Source organism: Elgaria multicarinata, chromosome 4 (genome assembly GCF_023053635.1).
Source record: "Elgaria multicarinata webbii isolate HBS135686 ecotype San Diego chromosome 4, rElgMul1.1.pri, whole genome shotgun sequence".
Lineage (NCBI taxonomy): Eukaryota > Metazoa > Chordata > Lepidosauria > Squamata > Anguidae > Elgaria > Elgaria multicarinata.
In genome coordinates this window covers 142,525,840-142,548,858 of record NC_086174.1, presented here as the reverse complement: position 1 = coordinate 142,548,858, position 23,019 = coordinate 142,525,840, and the positions used below count along the sequence as shown (strand labels likewise).

Sequence of the window (23,019 nt, the reverse complement as noted above, 5' to 3'; positions counted from 1 at the left end):
GCTAGCTGGGTACTCATTTTACTGACCTCGGAAGGATGGAAGGCTGAGTCGACCTGAGCCGGCTGCCTGAAACCAGCTTCCGCTGGGATCGAACTCAGGCCACGGGGAGAATTTCAGGTGCAGAAACTCCTGCTTTACCGCTCTGCACCACATGAGCCTTCATGAAGGACGGGCAAAACTGTCAAGATCAATTTCACTCCGTTTCTCATTTTTCCAATGCGGAGTTCATTGCGACACAATTCAGCATCACACTGTGAATTTTTCTTGTAGTCCACATGAAAATTTGTACACACTTTTGTGCAGATTTTCTTAAAATCCTCAAGATTTGTATGCCTTCTCCCCAAACCCATACTATATTGTTTTTATGCTGCGTTGTTTTTATTGTTTTCTCTTGTTTAAATTATTTTTAGCTTTGCAGGCCACCTAGGGTATTTTGTATTTAGGCGGGATATAAATTGAATAAATAATAGTAATAGTGATAATAAAAATGGAATTTTTATTTTCCATGCATTCTTGTACACGTTTTTGCAAACGTGCATTTGTGTGCGGATTTTTCCACACACTTTTTCTTTTCTTTTTTTTGCAAACTGCATCACAAATTTGGAAATGTGTGCATTTTAGCAGCAAATTGCATTCCGGTTCATATCTGGCTTCAGGAAATGAGGATATTGTAAGCTTGCATTTCAATGTGAACCAAATAAATGTCTTGCACACCCGTAGCCTTCACTCCATACTGCAGGAAGAAAAGGGTTAGTGCTCCACCAGGCTCTGACAACTTGGCATAATTTGGTCCTTCCTCCACCCTACCTTTAAAAGGCTGACACCACCTCGAGCTAGGGTTGCTGTAAGTATCTATGGGTATCTGACGTGAAAGCAGTGTATCCAGTCATGCAAAGGAATGTCCCAAACACGCCACAGGAGAAAATACTCTTTTGTTCACCGATTTCTTTAGCCTCCATGGGAGTAAGAGAAGGCACAATCCTGAACACACTTAATGGAGAGGCACACACTTCACTGGCTTTACATTATATCTAGTCCACTTTTCAAATGAACTTTCCGAAAAAGCTTCCTTCCAAAAAACAAAGCAAAGCCAAAAAACAAAACAACACTAGAAAGTATAGCAACAATAAAATACGGCATAAATATTCAATACAAATCAAAAGTACAGAACAGCATTCAAAACCAGTAAAGAACCAAGCCACAAACAAAAGACAAACTAGCAGACTTGGTCATAAAATGCATTCCAGAATAAAAAAAAGTCTTCAAACACTGCATGTTCAGATAATGGTTTCTGTCTCTGATTGCTATCAAAGCGTTATCAATGAACATTGGGTATATTCTTCCTCCCACTTAGTGGAAGAAGGTGGGGGTTATGGCCATGATGGAGGCCTAGGTTGTTGGCAGGGCAGCCATGTGGCCTCTTTCAGAGATGACAGTTCTCTATTTGTAGGGCTGCCTAACTCCAGTTTAAAGAACTATGGCCCGTCAATGGTTAACACCCTTACAGCACACTGAAGAGGCAGGCCCAAAGGTCACCTGATCACAGCCTTTGGCGCTATGGTGAGATGGACTTTATTCCTATTTAAATTCTCATAATTACTTCTAAAGTTTCATCTATGCATATAAACTAGCATGTGCAAATGTTATGCAAATTTCTACCCTCTTTTTTGGCAATTCATTAATTAGCTTCACTAGTTGTTGTTGTTATTATTATTAATTGCATTTATATCCCACCTTTTTTCCTCCAAGCAACCCAAGACATTGTACATAATCCTCCTCCTCTTCTCCATTTTATCCTCACAACAACAACCCTGTGAGGTAGGTTAGGCTGAAAGTCTGACTGGCCCAAAGTCACCCAGTGGGTTTCCATGGCCGAGTGGGGACTAGAACCCGGATCTCCCAACTCCCAGTCAAACTCTTTAACCACTACACCATACTAGTTGTGGTCTTGTTGCTGCTCCTGTTTTCTTCTGAGGAGATTTTCGTAGGCTTGATATTTGGGTTCTATTAAGTGCTGCAGAGTGATTCAGTCCTGCTTACTTCTGAGTAGACTTTTTTTTTACTGTTAATTGGTAACAATGGATTTGGGGTGGGGGGGATTTTGCAGCTCCACATATTATGCCTGTGGCCCTATCTACTACTGGAATGTGTCCCTCACCCCTGAGAGGTTCTCCAAGATGGAATACAGCCATTGGTCTGAAAAAACATTTGTCACTCCTGCTCTACGGTATTGGGAAAGAAGCACTAGCCTGTACATGGCATCCACCAAATGGAGAGGGCAAAACCCACACGTAGCCCTGACTATTCACGCATTTTTATATAAATCAAGCAGAGGTTCACAAATAGAGCCATGAGTGCACCAATTCCATTTTACATGATATTGAAATCACTTGCAAACATTGTAGAAGATCTAAACGAAAATTACTGTAGCTCCTGAAGACGTCTTAAAAGGACTCATAAAGTTATCTTTCCAAAACGTTTTCTCAAAACCAAAGTAAAAATTCATGCACAAAGCTCATTAAAACATTGAACATGTCCCTCCCTTTCCTGAAAGCTTTCATCTCAAGAACACAGGAATCTGCATTATACCAGCTCGGACTATTTGTCCATCTAGTGGCTAGATTCTGGTCTGACTGGTACAGGTGCTCCAAGATTTGAGGCAGAGGTCTTTCCAGTGCCATCACCTGAACCTTTTAACAGTAGCACCAGGGGTGGAACCTGGGACCTTCTACATGCAAACGATATATTCCATCCTGCATTAAAAAAAAGTAATAGGTATACCTGAACTTTATGCCTATTGGTATTACCCAGCCTTTTATACTGCTGCTACCAAACATATGGCTTAAAAATTGCATACCCCTTAACGTCCAGCTACTTAAAAGTAGTGCTATTTAACGATAGAACTGAACTTTAAAAAGAAGGACTAGACCCTGGAGCAAACCCTCTCCCTTCCTTCCTCCCTCCCTCCCTCTCTCTCTGTGAGCCATCTCCTTCCATCCGCACATGTTACAGGAAAGTGTTTATGTCAAACTCTTACTGATCTTTCTTCTACCTCATGGCAAAACTTTAAAGCAGCTTACAATAACTCACAGTAAAATGCAATAACCTAAGCAGCATCTCTTAAAACAACCACATAGCCTAGCAAGCCAGTCATAAAAAACTACTATAAAACAGTCAACAATCCAATAGCAGCCACTATTGGCCCTGGTCCATTCAACTATGATGTCCAAGCACTGATTTAAGACAGACAGTTTCTCCTGTCCTGGATATTTTGTTAAAGTAATCAGACACACCATGATGAGTGGGCAGAAAATAGATTTCCAGATGGTTTGGGCTTTAACTCCCAGCATTCCTGATCACTGGTGATACCAGCAGGGGCTTCTGGGAGTAGAAGTCCAAAGCATCTGGAGAACTCCCTTCTATCCACTCCTAGCACAAACTATCTCAACCAGGTGTTTTATATCTGGAGACAGTGGCGATAACACACACCCATACAGGATACACACAACAATGGCCAAGTTGGCATAGACACCCATACACCTACACACACACACACAAGATAAAACCTTTGGATATATCCTAACAAAAATGAATAACGTGCTACAGCCTTGACACAAACATATGTTCCAACCAAATGGGTTAGAAGTTGCCTACAATTAGCTGCCATATTGGAGGCATAGCAATCTGTCTCCATCCCAGAGCTGAATTGATGACCTTAATCAAAAGTAGACTCAGCCTCCTGCAACCTTTCTTCACTAGAGTTAAGACAGCACATTCTGTCTCTCCAAATACAAACCTTCTGAATCATCTACAAATTATTGCCAAGGGAGCACGGGTTTCTCTAGCACCTGAGAAGGTGAGCTAGTTCAGGATGGGGTTCCCAAGGCCAACATTAATATCCCATTAATTCCCAAGGCCAACAAAATATACAGGACAGGAGAAAGTGTCTGTCTTAAATCAGTGCTTGGACATCATAGTTGAACGGACCAGATTGATAGCTGGAACAGGGAGGTTTGAGCATATAACACCAATTCTGGCCCACTTGCATTGGCTGCCTATATGTTTCTGAGCCCAATTCAAGGTACTGGTTTTAACCTATAAAGCCCTACATGGCTTGGGACCGCAATACCTGATGGAACGCCTCTCCCGACATGAACCTACCCGTACACTGCGCTCAATATCTAAGGTCCTCCTCCAAGTGCCTACTCCGAGGGAAGCTCGGAGGATGGCAACAAGGGAGAGGGCCTTCTTGGTGGCCCCACGACTGTGGAATGATCTTCCCGATGAGGCTCGCCTGGCGCCAGCATTGTTATCTTTTCGGCGCCAGGTCAAGACTTTTCTCTTCTCCCAGGCATTTTAACAGCATTTAACAACGTTAAGTTTGTTTTTAATGGACCCCAGAATTGTTGTTTTTAAATGGATACTGTTGTTTTTATACTGGTTTTATGTTTTTTAAATTTTGTATACTTTTAATGTTTACTATTTTTAATTGTTGTAAACCGCCCAGAGAGCTTCGGCTGTGGGGCGGTATATAAATGTAATGTAATAAAAGTAAATAAATATAAATATTAATAGGAATTGCTCACTAGCTTTCCTCTGTTGGTATGGTCAGAAGAAGTTGTTCCCACCCTCTATTCAGCGGGCATAGGACCTCCTGTATGTGTAAGCAACCAATATCCACACAGCTCCACTCTAATCAAACCACGCAATACAACTATTAAATTCTGGTTCTTTGGAGAGAAACAGAAAAGTAAAGGGCACCCGTACAAGAAGTACTGTGAAACCCACTGTTGGAACCATAGCATGAATGCATTACCATCCATCACGCTTGGGGCCCCCCACAACATCCTTTTGCATCTCTCCCACCCACTTTGTACCCACTACAAAGCAAAATCCCACTAGCATTGTACATACGCTTTTCTTTCCTTGATTTTAGAAAAGGTCCTCTCTCGAAACGTCAACCAGATTTTTGGTGGCTTCTTTCTTTTCTTTTCCTTTTCTTGTGGTGTTGAGCTTGTGGAGTTTTTACTTTCCTGTTCTCATCCCTCCATTTTTGTACTGTTGTGGAAGAACCCGTCTTTGTTTGTTCTGAGTAGTTCCATATCATACAGGTCAAGGAGAACTTGGTTCTCCAATCACTGCATTTTTTTACTAAATGACTGGAAAATTGTAAAGAATAACACACATGGGAAGAATAACCTCCCATTTCATAGCAAAATCCTTGAGAACAGCCCCACCTTTTATTCCCCTTGCCCTGAAGGAGGTAATATTCACGCTTTAGTCTCATTTCCCTCTCTAGTCGTTTCCTTTCATTCCTCTCTAAATAGCTGAGTAGCTATGCATGCCACCTCAGACAAAGTGTTATTTTCATTTTGAGCGCTTCCCTCCCATCAACCTAAATTTGATTCCTCTTGTGTCTGATTCCTATCTCCTTATTTGGCATTAGCTACACACACATACACAGATTTTTATCAGTTTTGTAGTGGTAGATTCTGAAGTGCAACTGCTCCTTAGAACAGTCCTCAAAGCAATGCCTCCTACTACAATCCAAAAATACAGGCAACTGTATTGATCCATACCAACAAACCACTTCTAGCAGGTTTTGGGGGTCATTCAGATACAGGGAAATCCCATTGCCTTATTGTGGCTCCGCTTCCTAATTCTCTTCCACATTTGCAATGAGCTGTAATTACATAAGGAAGAGAGCAGCAACCACATGGCCCATACAGTTCAATGGGACAGTGCCGTCTAGTGGGTATTTAACAGCACAACTTCACCTGCACAGGGCAGGAAAACTTGACAAATACCGATATAGCTCAGAAGAGTCAGGGTTTTTTATCGCTAAAACTGGAAAACGGAGAGGGATACGTGCAGGCGACTGACAGCGGTGCCAAAATGACCCACAAACATCCGTACTCATCAGTCACAAGCGTACTATAAAATACTTGCTTAAAGACGCTGTCTTTACCAGGATCAGGTCTTTTGTAAAGTTAATGAGTCTTAACTGCCCATTCAAGAACAAGCCACCCCAAAACATTTGTGAATTACAACAGGGATAGCAAACAATAATACAATATTTTCATCACTCTAGGTACAGGGAAGGCTGAAGGTGTCAGATGACATCATAGTCCCTGCTATTCAAAAGAGCCCTGGGGCTTTGAGAGCCCTGGCTCCACTACAACGTTGTTGTTGTCGTTGTTGTTGTTGTTATATCCCCTTCCTGTGCTGCTCCATCTCACCCAATCCTTGCCATCTTCAACCTTCTCCATAGTTTTAACCAAACTATTGCCAGTCCAATCTCACTCTCCATATGTACTTGCTCTATCTACTTCTGCAATCAACTAATCTATCTGAATACCTTTATACTCTGCTTTATGATCTCTTGGTTTGTTCCTTCTCCTCCTGGGAGACGTAATTCCCCCATGTGAAATGCTCAGCTGCAGAAGAAATATGTCCTCGCCAGCCTCTTTGCTTTGAGTAGGTTCAAGATGGGGTCAAGAAAGCAATGAACAGATTCCTGAAAATCCACTTCCAGATGGATTTGGGTATCGGGAGAGTAGGTACAGTACCAGCACAGGAGGAGACACCTGCAAATATTATTTTGTCCCGTTAGGGAGACAGGCACAGAGATTTCACTAGCATGGGTAGTTTGAGAGATGCATCAATGATATCCCTGTGCCATGTACCCAATTTCTCGGTTGAGATTCCCTATATCGCTAAGGAATTCTCTACTGGGTGAGCACAGCATTTTGAGAAGGTGGGGATACTTTCATTTCAGGACCCCACCTCTTCCAAGTACTGAGAATAAAGGTGAAGAAGGCCATTGCTGCAAGGGTTTGGTTACTCTTAATCTCATGTAAGGATTCCCATTTAGTCGCAAGCATGCCGAATCCAGCTACATTTCTTACGCTGATGTCTTTCCCCTTTCTATTTCTTACTATACATTCCCAATTATGCAAACTTCTTTTCCGACAGACACATCACATTCTGTAAACATCCAAAATACTAACGAGATGCACTTCTACGCTCACATATTAATTTTATAGCAAGGCATATAAAAACAAAGACTTAGGGCCAAAACAGACATTACTTTAAATCTGCATCTAACTGATACATCTTTCTCTTTTCATTTTTTACTGTAGAGTAGGTTGCAAGAGGCCAAAACTGGATCTCAAAAGTGCCCCTACATTAGGGTCCAGATCAGGGGCCCTGTGCCTAATCAAGAGTAAAAATGACAAAAGAAATTGCTGCTAGATATGGATTTAAAGTAATCGTTGGTTTGGCTCTAAGTACTCCCATTTCAATGCAGTTAAAGCAGAAGCAGGAGGGGGTTGTGTAGCGTAGGAGAGTCAATGGGAGGAACTAAAATTGGTGGGGTCAGGCAGGAAGTAGGACTTGTGGGCAGCAGAAGCTGGGAGCTCTGATGTAAGTCAGGCAGTAAATCCACTACACATTTCAATCAGAACCAGACCAAATTCTAAAGGAGCTTGTTCATCCCTGGCCGATGGCTGGTTGGCCACTGTGTGAACAGAGTGCTGGACTAGATGGACCCTTGGTCTGATCCAGCATCAGGGCACTTCTTACGTTCTCAAAGGAGCGCGGCCAATACTCCTGTGCCCACCTCTATTATCTCTGCCTCTTTCAGTGCCAGCCCTCCCTGGGGTACTTTCTGAAAGCAGAAGCCCTGTAACAACTGGGGTTCCTGCCTGCCTGCATCCTCCCCATTCTACTTCCTCCACTGCTTCTCTGCCCACATACTGCTCTCCATTTCTGTGAGACAGACGCCGGGGGTAGCACTGCGACCGCAAACTGCTCGCTGCCCATCACCGTAAGGGAAATGCAGACTGTGCCCACCTGTTCCTTTATATGCTCAGCTCAGTGAAAAAGAGACTGTGTCCACCAGACACCTGCTTTTATCTGCCTCGGGGGGGGGGGGGGGCTGGCCACTGTGACCTCATCATGATGCTGTCTGACTGAAGAAGAGAGGCTGGCCATTGTGACCTCATGGTGATGCTGCCTGTCCAAAGCAGAAAGGCTGGCAACTGAGTCATAGAATCCTAGAAGCATAGAATAGCAGAGTTGGAAGGGGCCTAAAAGGCCATCGAGTCCAACCCCCTGCTCAATGCAGGAACCCACCCTAAAGCATCCCTGACAGATGGTAGTCCAGCTGCCTCTTGAAGGCCTCTAGTGTGGGAGAGACCACAACCTCACCAGGCAACTGATTCCATTGTCGTACTGCTCTAACAGTCATTGTCGTACTGCTCTATCAGTCTTCATGATGATGCTGTCCAGCTGAAGGACACACACACACACACACCCCTATTTCATGAGAAAGTTGCCCTTTGCAGCCTGAACCAGACAGAAATTTTCATAACTTTTTTCCTTATTCTAGTATCCTCTTCAGCATAATTCCCATTCCCCTCAGAGAGTGACTGCCGTCTGAGTCCTGCTGGCTGCGAACCAGAGCCTCTCTCTCTGGTATGTCTGCTTGGTGTTTGCCAGTCTTGTGTGAACAAGAGCCCACTGAAGAGTTGATAGCAGCCACCATTTCAGAAAGGACCAGACGGCCAACTTGAGAAAGGCTGTAGTGATTTCCATCAAAAACAGTGGAAAAATCAAACTAAATTTTTTAAAATTCTTTCTGACATGATGGCTAACAAACTGTGCAGACCTGAATGATACCAATCACACTAAATTAGTATAATGAATCGTTCACGTTACCATAACATTACAGAAATCTCCCAGAAGCAAAATTCAGCCAGTGAAATACTCTTGTCATTTTATAGCATATAGTTACTCTTAATCTCATGTAAGGAGTCCTGTTTAGTCACAAGCATGCTGAATCCAATTACATTTCTTAGACTGATGGCTTTGCCCCTTCCATTTCTTACTATACATTCCCCAATACACAAACGTCTTTTCCAACAGACACATCACATTCTGTAAACATCCAAAATACTAATGAGATGCAGTTCTATGCTCACATATTAACACCCTCTCTTAAAAAAAAAAACCCTGCTCATACATAATGCTAAACCATGATTTAGTGTTACAACAAGCCTAGCCTCCCAGGCTCCCCTCTCCTATTCTAGAATGGCTTTAAAGAGTTCAGAAGCTGCTGCTTCCATTTTAGATTAATGGCAGTTTAGTGTGTCATCTGACCGCTAAACTGAGGTTAAATTTAACTATGGTTCGCTTCCTAAATTTGACGTTGACTTGTTTCTACAAAAATACTTAAGATTCGTTTGTCCAGGTTTGGAAGACACAGCAGGCTGTGTTTAATCTAAAATGGAAGCAAAAATCAACTTTAGCAAAGGTTGAAAGTTGAATACACACATTATATGTTTGTATTCAAGGACACAGCGGGGGAGGGCTTTCTCCGCTGTGGCACCCCGGCTGTGGAATGAGCTCCCCAGAGAGGTCCGCCTGGCGCCTACACTGTACTCTTTTCGTTACCAGCTGAAGACCTTTTTATTTTCTCAGTATTTTAACACTTAATTTTAACTTAAATTTAAATTTTACAGTTCTAACTCTGTATTTTAATCTTATATCAATTTTGTTGCGTGGTTTTATCCTGGTTGTGCTTTTTATACTGTATTTTGTATTTGTGTTTTTAACCTGTTGGTAGTTTTATTGTGGTTTTAATTTTTGTGAACCGCCCAGAGAGCTTCGGCTATTGGGCGGTATAAAAATGTAATAAATAAATAAATACATAAATAAATTATATTATTATTCTAATATGCAAAGTCCAGTCTACAAGATACTAAGGAGGAGAAGTTGCCACAAATTATGAAACTATGAAAAATGTAAGGCTGCTACGACATCAAAATGTTTAACTATATATTAAGAGAGGAAGGCAAGCAGAGTATTTGCATTTCAAACAGATCTAATGGCTCTCATTAAACCACTCATAAAGAGGAATATTTTTATTTCCATTTCTACAAACAAAGATGTCCCAACAGGTCTCTCTACAATGCAGGTTTTCGCTCTTCTTTGGGATTAAACGTACATATTGATGTAAAGAGTGGGTACGTACCTTTTTAATCAAGATCATATCTTTGAAGCTCTCATTACAAAGAGCTGTTCCCTTCCCTGTAAAAACAAAACAACAACGAAAAAGCAGTTAACAACGTGGTGTGCTGAAGTTCACAATGCTCTAAATTAAATTACAGTTCCATAATTGATATTTATGGTGCTGTTAAAAACACGTAACTTGGACATCTCCCTGTTACCGACCTCAACCAATAACCAAAAGGACAATCTAAAGTTTAATCACTGTTTACATCCCATTGATCGGGCAATAGGAGTTCAGCATGCATTTAAACCTCTTGTAATGAAAGGAAACGGAATTAGATAGGATCGTGCCCCAGGATTTAATTGCATCCAAACTCCAAATTTTGCCTGAATTTGGAATAAAAGCTTCCCATTGTTCTTTGCATCGCTCTTTGCAGGTATAGGTCCCAAACAGACATGAATTAAAAGGAAAAACCAGACATTCACACATTTAACATGAGCAGTGGGGGGCGGGGGCGGGTGGAGACAGAGAGAGAAGCAAGATCAGAACATCAACATGTGGAAAGAAGGGAGTTAACCCTTTCGCTACACTGTTGTGCCACCCCCAAATCTTGTATCAGCTTAGGTTGTCATGCTGTTTATGACCCTACCAGGACAGAGGTAGCCTTACAACAGTTATTCACTTGCAGGTAGCTTCCTCTTTGGATTATTGCAACATGTTATATGTGGGGTTGACTTTCAAAAAGGTCCAGAAGGATCATAAGTAGAAGACAGTAATGTTGGAATTCCAACCGCCTCCCCAGCTAAAATTCCATGAAAGAGGCAGGATCATGCACAATAAAAGCCTCATCCGGAAGCACCCTTTCTCTCTTCTGGTGCTCTGCTGCAGTCTCTTTTGGTGCTCTACCACATCTCCCAGTTGCCTGTGGCGATGCCTCCTTGGCTTGCTGTGCAATCCTGCACCCTCATTAGCAGAAGCCAAAAGCTCCAAGATAAAATGGCAGAGGGAAGCAGCATCATGGCTGTGAACAGCCACAGAAACAACAAAAACAGCGTTGGGTGTGCTAGGGATGAGACAGCCGGTGGGTGGGGTGGGGGAATGGGAGAAAACTGCCCCCCCAAAAAAAAATCTTTTTTGCCCTGGGGGGCGAATGACATTTCCTGATTTTTTCTTTCCTGGTTTTTCCCAAAGGTTGTCCAGGCCTTCACATCTATAAGTGGGGCACATTTTGCAGCCTACAGTTACCCAATTGTGTCCCACTGTTTTCAAGCAATGCTTCAGCCCGATCCTACACAAAACCAGCATTAAAAAGGCGAGTAACCCAAGTGTCTCATGGGTCAAAGAAATACAAAATCTTACAGAGAGGACCACTAGGAAATCCAACCTCCCATAGCAGCTATTGATTCCCCAGCCAGGCCCCTTCACGTTTTGGACAGATTCATGTTACCACCCTGGAGCCTGAGTGTAGCCACCTGAGTTATCATGGCTTCCCACAGGGAGAAGCATTTCAAGGTTCAAAAACTAAGGCTGCAATCCTATACATATATACCTGAAGTTTCATTTCGTTTCATTTATTACATTTCTACACCAACCAATAGCCAACGCTCTCTGGGCACTTTACAGAGATTAACAACCTTCAAAATACAATTCTGTAACACATACCATAACAATTATTTACATGTACGCACACGCACACTTTTAACAAACAACAATAAGAAATCCCAGGACCCATTAAAAAAACATATCCTATGCTGGATGCAGGCAGGCTCACTGGGGAGAGTGTACCATAATCAGGAAGCCACCACTGAGAAGGCCCTCTCCCTTGTTGCCATCCTTTGAACCTCCCTTGGAGGAGGCACTTGGAGAAGGTCCTTAGATGAGGAATGTAGTAGTATATCAGTAGTTTCATGCCAGGAGAGGAACCCCGCCAAGTATTGCAGTCCTGAGCCATGTAAGGCATTCGAGGTCAAAACCAGGACCTTGAATTGGGCTTGGAAATGTTAAGGTATCCAATGCAAGTGGGCCAGAACCGGTGCTATGTTTAGACTTCCTGGTCCCTGATATCAATCTGGAGGCAGCATTTTGCACAAGGTGCAGCTGCTGAGCAGTCTTCAAAAGCTATGCTGACAATGGATGTTGGCTACTATAGGCCGAAACAGCTGTAGAGCCACAAGTCACCCAGCTCTACTATAGGTCTAAACATCCATTTGGTCCACTGCCCCCAGCAATTTCCCCCCTTGCAGCCGCTGCGGATTTGGTCATGCAGACACTTCCATGCTATGCAGCGAGGATGCCATCAAAATGGAAGCTTGAATTAGCTGTGGACGTCCAGGCATTACCCTCCTTTTGGAAGACAGAGAGAGGAGGTTCAGCACAGCCACTGAAGCACATCGTCTCCATGGCTTGGCAGCAGCACAGCCCCCTGACTGCCCCCTCTCGCCAAGTTTCCATGACAAAGCGTGACACAACGGATGGATGATAATAGTTACAACGTGTAGCTCAATATTAGCTTAATTTAAAAGGCACCACAAACAAGTGACAACAGTCACAAACATAGCCAGAGGGAGACCGATCTGGGAAGGGGGTGCGCCTGAAAGTGCAATTACTTTCATGATCCATCTGGCTAACAAAGTTAGCCAGCGACCAGGACTTTGCAAATACAGCCATGAAACTTAACCAAATTATGGACCTGGCTGCCCCGTGATTTTTGCCGGCTGGTACCAAAGGCTGCCACACAGTTTGCGTGTTCCAGCTGACCTGACCTAGCAGGAATAGGCTCATGTTTATACCACTAAGACTTATGTCTATACACTGAGGGGGACAACACATAACTCAGGATCTACTAGAAGATCTCTGGTTGACTTGTAGACCAGCAAAGGTTTTTGACTCTCAGTTCTTTAGAAGAGCAACAAGAAAGCAGTCGGGTTATTTTCGAAATCAGGCTGCTGAAACGATGATGATGATGTTTATTTGTATCCCGCCTTTTGCCCAATACAGGGCCTCAAGGCAGCCTTTCAAAGTTTAAAACATACATTGTAAAAATAAATAAATAAATAAATAAAGGTTTAAAAGACTGCTTCTTCCACATTTTTTCCTGCTGCAGAAAATCCATTAAGGAGAAAAAGTTGGAATAGATGCACAATGCCTTCTCATTGGTAGTGCTAGGATCCCTCCATCTGGAAACATCCCAGAACTGGATCAGTGTGTGGCAGGTCTGTGAGCTCAGTTCTAGAAACAAACCGTGGGCTGGCTATGGGCTCAAAGGCACCCTGTTCTTCAATTGTTTAATTCTAAGAGTATATTGCCCACCAACCATCCAGCAACTAGCTGGCACAGGGCTCTGGTTGGTGAACTTTGCAGTTCTAGTAAAAAGAAAAGCAAGCAGGTCCTATATGAGCCCAAAGTCTGCCCACTGCTATACATAGTCTTCTAACAGTGGAGGGCCGGGGTGGGGTGGGGGGAATAAACGAAGATAATAACCTGCAAGAAAGATTTTCCAGTGGTGGAAAATAATGCTGATTTTTTTTTAACCTACCAGCATCAAAGGCTTAGATGCCACCTTCAATTTTTTTAGGGTCACTCAATTGCATTTCAAGATCCTAGGCAGCAGGAACAAAAATGTCATTGCTCGTTCAACCAGGCACTTGGGCTTTCTCCAGCCTTACTATTTGTGAGCAGGCACGGCTTCAATAAACACACTGCGAGAAACAGAGGAGCCATAAACACGCTGCAAAAGCAGAGAAAATTATGTCAACCATCTATGAGCATCACGTCTCTTGAAGTATAGACACACTCAATGCAGATAGGTCGAACTATTTTGCCACATCATCCATTGGAGATGAAATGCATTGACTCATCCCCAAATGGTGCACTTTCATAAACAAAGATCAAACTGATGTTGCACTGCTCTAGCCAGTGTTTGAGTACTTCATAGACAAGATCATATGAACAATCATATTCCATCAGCCACATTTTATCTTCCAAGTAAGCAAACCCCACCAATCACATAGCAACAATAAAGTATGAGATAGAGGAGAGTTAAATTCTCAAATCCTTTCTACAACCTCATCTTGCCCCATCCCCAGTAACTATTTTATTCTCTGCAAGAAACTAGGTCAAGGTTGCCTTCCAGATGCTTTGGACTACAACTCCCATCAGCCCCAGCCAGCATGGGCAATAGTCAGGGATTGTGGGAGTTGTAGTCTAAAGTATCCGGAAGACACCAAGTTGCCTACCCATGTTCTCAACGTATCCTCCTGAGATGAAAAAAAAATGTATGGAATTACACATGGTGTGGAGAATGGGAGACATTTTTCTCCCTCTCTCATAATACTACAACCTGGGGTCATCCCATGAAGCTGACTGGTGGGAGATTCAGGACAGATAAAAGGAAGTACTTCTTCACACAGCGCATAGTTAAATGACAGAATTCACTACCACAAGATGTAGTGATGGCCACCAATTTGGATGGCTTTAAAAGGGGGTTTAGTTAAATTCTTGGACAAGGCTATCAATGGCTACTAGTCCTGATGGCTATGTGCTACCTCCAGTATCAGAGGCAGTATGCCTACGTGCACCTAATTGCTGAAGAACATGGGCGGGAGGGTGCTGTCGCACCTGGGTCCTGCTTGTGGGTCCCCTGATTGTGGGTTCCTTGTCGAGAGCTGGTTGGCCACTGTGTGTACAGAATGCTGGACTAGATGGACCCTTGGTTTCATCCAGCACAGCTATTCTTATGATCATATTTTGAGGTTCTATGCACAAGAAGAATTCAGTAGGAAAAGCAGGTACATGTTACTTGCAAATCTGCATTTTCAGCTTCTGCTGTCAAGTGTGCGTATGGTGGGGGCGGACACACTTGTTCACCTTTCCTCAGTAGGATAGGAAAAAATCCACACAAAATTAGAACTCTCTTTTCACCACTGAGGAGGGGAGGAAGGCGAGTAATTCGGTAAATCATACATTTTCTTGCACACCAGCATCTGGGCTGGGATGTGCCATTCACCAGATGATGCTCCGAGAGCCATCTCTAAATGTCCATGCAATTCACACATAATGTGTTTTTGTTTTTCAGCAATCAGGTCCCATCAGTTTCCGAGATCTTCAAAAAGATGACAGCCAGCCAATTATTTCTATAACGGCGAAGAAAGCATGCAAATGCAGGCCTTCACCCAGGAACAAAACGAGGCCCTCGTGGTACAGATCAGTTTGGCCGGCCTCGGAGAAAGGTTTTGGCAAGCATTTCAAAAACGTGGCCATTCAAGCGACACATGTTTAACAGAGAGGGGAAGACTGCTAAGCGCGCACAGTGTTGAGGCCTCCCCTTCCAGCAGCCCCTGGCAAACGTAAGACCAGCACGCCCAAATTCGTCACTGCGTCAGGAGTTCTTTGCTTGCCAATGGTTTTGAGGCCGTGTCCCCACGTTACATGGAAGCAGAAGCATGGGTTGCTTCTGGGTAATGTGGAAGGTGGCTCCCTTTCCTGGAAGAAGATATAGGGATTGTTGTTCCAAAGCAATGTGCGCCGCTCCTTTGCTGTGGGGTTGCTGAGCGCAGCCACGTGGGCAGCGAGGAGACGGCTTTGTCTATGAGCCAGCTACTCTGCATTTCATGGAAATCACATGGTGGAGAAGGGAGAACAGCCACAATGGCCTTAGCATGAGATTAGGCAATACAACTACCCTGTGGAAATAGTTTTCACAAGCACAAATGTGCACACAGAATGGAGGGGAGGGGGGAGCAGAAGATGTCAAAATTTTGCCAGGCAAAGTTTTCGCCCACAGAACTTCCTGTGGAGGGAGTGTGTACAGTGCCAGCTCCAGGTTTGTTTTTTGCTGGGGGGGGGGGGTTCCTCACTGTGAGGATCATTAGTAGGGGTGTGCTTCACCCCATTACGGATCCCCGGATCCGGAGCGGGCTGATCCGGACCTCCGAAGCCCAGTTCCGAAGCAGATCGGGGGAGGTCCAGATCAGCCCGAAGCAGTTCGGACCAGTCTGAAGCTCCGGAGCCAGATAAGTGGGGAGGGGAGTTTACCTGGCTCCTCCATCCGCTGCCACCACGGTCCATGCGGCAACGGTGGGGGAGCCAGGTAAATGGGGAGGGGGGCTTACCTGCCTCCATCGTGGTCCGGGCAGCAGCTTCAACTGGATCGGTCTGGATCGGGATCCGAAGCGGATCGGGGCCCTGTGCACAGCCCTAATCATTAGACTGGGGGGGGGGGGATTACGGCTCCCTACTGTCACTTCTTTCACGCCCAACCCTACTTCCATTGCGCAATACTTCCTTTCTTCGGGGAGAAGAAAGAGGAAATAAACAATGACCACCTGGCTCATTCAGTGGCCATTTTTATCGTGCCACTTTTCCTGCACACAGCAGATCGCAGCATGTTTAACTTCTAAAATATAAACCGGACTTACCCGAGACTTATTTTGTGATGGAAAGAAGGCCAGAAGGAGCAGGAGATGCATGGGAGGCAGACGGTGTCGTCAAAAGGACCCACGAGAAACTGTGAGTGGGCAGTAACAAGCATGAGATAAAACACTCATCTGATGGCACTCTGTGTCTACCTTCTGACCACCATTGTCACCACCTGGTATTAGGAACACAGGAAGTGGCCTTATACTGAGTCAGCTCCTTGGTTCATCTAGCCCAGTACTGTCAACACTAGCTGGCAGCAGCACCCCAGGGTTTAAGGCAGGCTCCCTTCCTAGCTCTGCCTGAACATGCCAGGGACTGGACCTGGGACTTTCTGCACGCGAAGCAGGTCCTGTACCACTGAGCCACGGGCCCTCCCCTCTCCTTTCCCATCATTGCTACCACTTGCTTGCTTGCTTGCTTGCCAGGCAGTGAACAGGTAGGCAGTAGGGTGTCCTGCTCCTCCTTCTCACCACCACCTCTGTCTGGGCCAGAGTGAGAGGAAGGCAGGTGAACATGCAGGAAGCAATCATGAAGGAGAGGAGTAACTCCAGGAAGTTCTTGTCAGTGGGCTCCTGCTGGACTATTGGACCTTGGCAACTATCCCTTGACAACTATCTTGGGCGAGCAACTGCTTTTACACGCCCCCAAAAATAACTTTGGGAGCTTTAGTGTAATATGCAGTTTATCACTTGGGTCGCATAGTATCTTTGAGTCCACTGCTACTCTAAGCAGACTTGCTGTGTTTTGGGGCAGAGGACAGCCCACAGCATACCTGAAGAAAAGGAAGTTCACTATCTGGAAACTGCATTTTGTGAAAAATGTGGTGGACAGATCGATAGCGGAAACCAGAAGGTTTGAGCCTTTAACACCAATTCTGACCCCTCACAATGGCTCACAATGGCTGCCTATACATTCCCGAGCCCGATGCAAGGTGCTGGATTTAACCTATAAAGCTTTGCATGGCTTGAGATCAGAATACCATATGGATTGCCTTTCCCAATATGAACCTACCTGTGATCATCACTTGAGGTTCTCTTCCAAGTGCCTCTTCCAAGGGAGGTTAGGAGGATGGCAACAAGAGGCAGGGCCTTTTCACTGATGGCACCCCAATTGTGGAATGCTCTCCCCCACTGAGATCTCACTGGCAGCAACATTGTCATGTTTTCGGCTTTCCTCTATTCCCAGGCACAGATGACATGTGACAAGGCTTTTAATATCTTAATATAATAATATATAATAATGTTTTTTGATATTGTATTGGTTTTATATGCTCTTTAAATTAGTTTTACGTATTTGATTTATATTGTATTGTTGTAATAATGTTGTTCCGTGCCTCAAACCAAAGGGAGAGGCAGGTAAGAAATATTATTATTATTATTATTATTATTATTATTATTATCATCATCATCATCATTATCATTATCATCATCATTATTGCTTCTTGTGTTTTATCAGGACCCAAAATGTCATTGCAACTTTTTAAAGCTTTTTAACTGTTTTAACATGATTCTATGTTAAATATTTTATATTATGTACTTTGGATTGTAATTTTTGTGAACTGCCCAGAGAGGTTTCTAGAAATGAAATAAAATGAATGAAAGTCCAGAGGCATTCCGCCTGAGCTGTTAAGATTATTATAAAGAAGGAGGTGCCAAGCTTAGCCTTCGTCACTGGTCAAAGAAGGAGGTGCCAAGCTTAGCCTTCATCACTGGTCAATGACATGCCAAGCATTCTTATTGACCAATTGGGGAGAAAAACTGTTTGCATATTTACCCGAGTATCTCTGTAAGGGCTAGAAACTTACATGCAATCTTGTACATGTCTTCTCAGAAGTAAGCCCAACTGAGTTCAGTGTGATGAGTTCAATGCCAGGTAAGCAAGTACAGGATTGCTCCTTACTCTTCAAGGAAAAAAGAAAGACTCCATGGAGAGTCTCAGGCAGGTGGGCAGGGCTAAGGCTGTGTATGGATGTGGAAACAAGACGCTTCCTTCACCTGCATGCTCATAAATCACTCCGTTTTTCTTTTTGTTTGTTTTAATCATATTTATGCAAATAACAGACAACTTCCACAAACACATCAGGGAGACACTCTGCCCAATGTCAACTAACAAAAAAGCAAAACCTGTCTTCTGAACTATGGAGATTGCTCCTCAAATATTCAGGATATCCATTCTTTCCAAAACATCTCCAGTCAATTCACGTAAATAAAGTTAGCAATAATTAAAATTCACTCGTCTTCAGGGATGAAGGAACAAGCCACCTTCTCTTTCCTCTTGCTTTCTGACTAATTGTTAATTACTTTCCTAAAGGCTTTGTGGGCACCAAGTAATCCTTTTTGTCTTACATAAATTTTCTAGTCCTTAAAGGATACTAGAAGTTATTTATGTCCATAGACGTAGCACCGATAGTATATGTGTGAAGGGGTATGTGTAGTGGTAGTTGCAATGTATAATTCTGGATTAAAGCATGAGAGGTCTCCTCAGAGATCAAGTGACTTCCTTGTTAATTTTCAACATTTGAGCCAAACGTTATCAGCCGGTGAGAGAGGTCAGTATTAGCCCTACATCTGAAGGACTAAGGTGGATAAAAATCAACCATTTCTATTTTTAAAAAAAAAACACATATTAAAATCAGGTTCTTAAATGTTAAAGAATAAATTGCATTAAGAATACCTTAAATGAGCATCTATATATAATACAGATGTATTAAAATGTACACACATAAGGCCAGCACCCCAAATCACACTGCACAGGCGGAAAGCAATTCTCATGCAGTTGGGTGGGTGGGGGAGGCATGCACAACCATATGAGACCAACCCTCCCCCCCCACCCAGTCTTCAGCAACCCAAAAAGTTGGGTTCAAAGCATATTTTTGGAGACAGAACAGATTGGTGACATATCCCAGGTTTTGATATTTGGACTCAATCATAAACTCTTCTGTGTCAAAAACCTTTCCTACTTTTTTAATGTTCTAATTCAATTTGCTAGAAAATAAATTGCTTTTGAAAAGAAATTCAAGAGAAGAACTTTTTGGAGAAACCCCCCTGAGTTGGGTTCAGAGTTCTTGTGCTTGCCTTACTTATGAGTGGCCAACGGTCTGTGTGAGTATTATGTTTCTCATTGGACAATCATCTCTCCAGTAGTATGTAGCTTCCTGCACTTCAAGCCCAGGGGAAGACATAATGAATTTATTCCTCCCACAGCGCTTGTTCAGATCAGGAAGTGCAGGCAGCCTGAGAAGCTGAAGGACCATTGAGAAATGTGAAATAGAAAGAAAACACAAACATGGCATCCTCAGCTGCCTCATGGTGATCAGGTAAACTCAAAACCACCAGCTTCTCTTCCTGGGATTTCCAGAGGATTTCATGGGAGACATCCTGGTTGTTGACAATGTCATGAAATTGACCCATAAACTTCCACGAGTCGCCAATCATGAGCATGCAATAAATCGCTTATTTAGAGGATCCCTTAGTTACTGGCAGTAAGTGCTTTAAGCTAAAATATGCTGGTCTAATTGGTACGTGGCTCCACGTACTCACCACTGGAATGCAGTCCCTGAAACCTTTCCCAAAATGGAATCAGGCCCTTGGGTTGAAAGAGATTGCCCACCCCTGAGCGAAATTCTTCTTTTCTATATAAAAAGAAGCAGGAACAAATTGTATTATTTTCAAAATCTGGCATTATAAATTCAATCAATTTTGTCTCAGGTGGTATTTTTATTGGGCCATGTACTGAATGCTGAGGCCACGTCTACCAAACAATAGGGCCATTTGTTTCCCAGCACACCTATTCAGTGCTGGCTGAAGACCTGATCCAAGCCAGAGAATCAGCAATGCTCTTTGAAGCAAGGGAAAGCAGTTTCCAAGTGGGTGTTTTCCCCGATAAAGAGCTACCTCGAATTCTGAAAAATTGCTAGGACCAAAAAAAATCTGCTTAATAAAATCCCCTTCTTCACTTATTCCTATCTTGTTGGCTTGGTTTGGTCTTGTGGAGCTATTCTCCTCAGTAGTTACAGTTCCTTTAATGGACGGGGAAAGGTTCGTTCCCCAGGTTGTTAAAAAGATGCGAGGAGAGCCCTGCCAGAAAGGAAAGGGCACCCACATGTCTGGAATAGAATAAAAGCACCTATGTATTAATTTTAATCTCAGAGCCAACAATAGCTAAGCTCCTGAAATGCGGTAAAACAGATTGGTTGATAGCAAAGTGGAGGAGAAAAATATCAAAGCCTTGCTCTTTATTGCTACGTTTCTTAAAAAAAAAAAATTACAGGAAGTGGATTAAAATTTAAACTCTGTTCAAACAGTCAAAACAATGCTTCATTTATAAGTCCATGCTAGGGTTGCTATATACAAAAGCCAGAGAGAGAGGTGGGGGCGGGTAGAGCGGATTTCCCAGCTGTCTGTCGCCTGATCCTCCAACCAAATGGATTAGAGACATCCATCTCTATTTAGCCTGCCTATTTATCTAGCAAACAAACCGATCTCATGCTCACTTGGAACCGAGTTACAAACCACTCTGCAAACCCAACTGGCTTAAACTAGATCCTCAAATCCTCTCTTGAACAAAGCTAGCATATTTCAGCCACAAAACAGTTACTGAAGGAATATTTAAAGGCACATCCTTCTCTTTCACACACTACTCTGGCTCAATTCAGATATATATATATATATATATATATATATATATATATATTCATTTATTTAACAGATTTATATACCGCTGTCCGTATGTAAAAAATATCTCTAAGAGGTTTAAGCTATCACACCAAACCATAGTACATGGAGCTTAATAGGGGTTTCACATGTCTGAACTCACAAACCATGGTTTGGAATCAGCTAGCAAACCAGAATTAAGACCATGGTTCAAAGCAAACAAGGGTTTTGTATGATGTTTGAATTGACAAATGGTTACAGCTGTTGTTCCAGTGCTGGAGGTCCCTGCGCCATAGTTAGAAACGGAAGAGCTGAGCAGACTGGAAATGAAACCAGGCAAGCAGGCCAGACCAGTGCTTTGCCTGTATGCTTGCAAGCTGAAAACATGACACAGGTTCTGATCCATTGCTAATTCAAGCCATGGTGTGATGTGGTTTCTGAACTGAACTATTATCATTTCTAGCATATCACAACTATGTTTACAGGTGATATTTATCTCCTGTTCTTTCCACTTACTGTGTTGGTACTCCTATCGGTCTTAATTTATTCTTGGGATGCAATCCTGGAAACATTTACATGTGTTATCTTTATGACCACCAATAAACTGAATGAAAACATCATGACTAATTGTAGCCATGTGTTTTAGATAACTGAAACTCAAGGAAGTAAACTATCCAATCCCCAGGGATCAAGGACTACCGCGATGAATTCTTTTGGGTACTGGATTCCCAGGAGAAGGCAAAATGTGTGTTTCAAGGGAAGATAGCATTTTGCTCCCTTTGAGAAACAACTATTTTTGTTCACATTCAGGTCTGTGAATTAATCAGTCTGAAAGATACTGGCAGATGCCTTAAGCGCCTTGCAGAATTAATTTAGGAAAGGCAGGAGTGGAATATTATTGAATTATTTTTTCCAAAAAAAGAAAAAGAAAGAAAATTGTTACTTGGGATGATTTTTAAGCATCTGCTTTTTGTCTGTATTATCTAGTGATAGATGCCAAAATAAAGCATCAAGTTTAAATGTTTTTTTTAAAATTTAAAATAGATTTTGCTAAATAACATTTTCTCTCCTCTAATTTAAAAAAAAAATAGGGGAGAGCATATAAAGTAACACTAGCTGTACCCGGCGTAACATACGCCGTTGTAGCATATCTTAAAGTTTATTAATTAAATATCATTGCGGGAGCACGGGCTGCTTGGAGGCCACCGATACAGCGCCGTCTGGCAGACCTGGGAGGCAGGGAGGTCGGAGGAGCAGGTGTCTCCCTCTCCCCGGGGTTCCTGTCAGCCTACGACAGTCTGCCCAGCTCGCATGAGATTAGGCCGGGGCCTCGGCTTGCAACAGGTGAGCAGCCTCCACCCAGCCACCAAGGGCCCCGGCCGTGCCTCGCTCATGCTCTGGACCGTAGCACTGCCCCCTTTGTGAGGGGGGGAGCGAAGAGGCAGAAAGGGGAGTAGGATTACCTTGGAAAGCCCGGAGGAGTCGGGCGAGGGGCTTAGCAACCTGTATCAGCTGACATTACACGTTGTTACTGTTGCTTAGCAACCTGTATCAGCTGAAGCCATTCTAGAATTCCTGAAGGCAAAGCGGGTGTGGCAAAACGGTAACATACTTAAGCGTTTTATATAGAGAGATTATAAACGTCTTACATTTTTCAGGCAACATTTTGATTACATACAAACCAGATGAGAATATTGAAGACATAAGTTACATCACAACTAGACCTAACCATTTCAGAAAACAATTGGAACAGTGGTCTTTAGCAGCTATTTTACAATGTTCTGTAAATTCATTTTGCGATGTGTTCTTCACAGCCTTAATCTGCGCCACCAACAAAAAAAATTAACCTTGTTCACACATTACACTAATCCATGGTTTATTAAATCCATGGGTTGTTGAATTCTGTTGTCGTGACACTAACAAACAAAATGGTTT

The 23,019-nt window shown here is 43.2% G+C and overlaps 1 protein-coding gene across 3 annotated transcripts in view; it reads right to left on the bottom strand.

Annotated features, from left to right (window-relative positions):
• The window catches only part of PLCB4 (phospholipase C beta 4), a 237,214-nt gene that overhangs the window by 197,722 nt on the left and 16,473 nt on the right, over positions 1-23,019 (bottom strand). For all 3 annotated transcript variants that reach the window (XM_063125320.1, XM_063125321.1, XM_063125322.1), the window contains exon 2: positions 10,037-10,092. The gene's annotated coding sequence lies outside the window, so the exon portion shown is untranslated. The remainder of the gene's footprint in view (positions 1-10,036; positions 10,093-23,019) is intronic.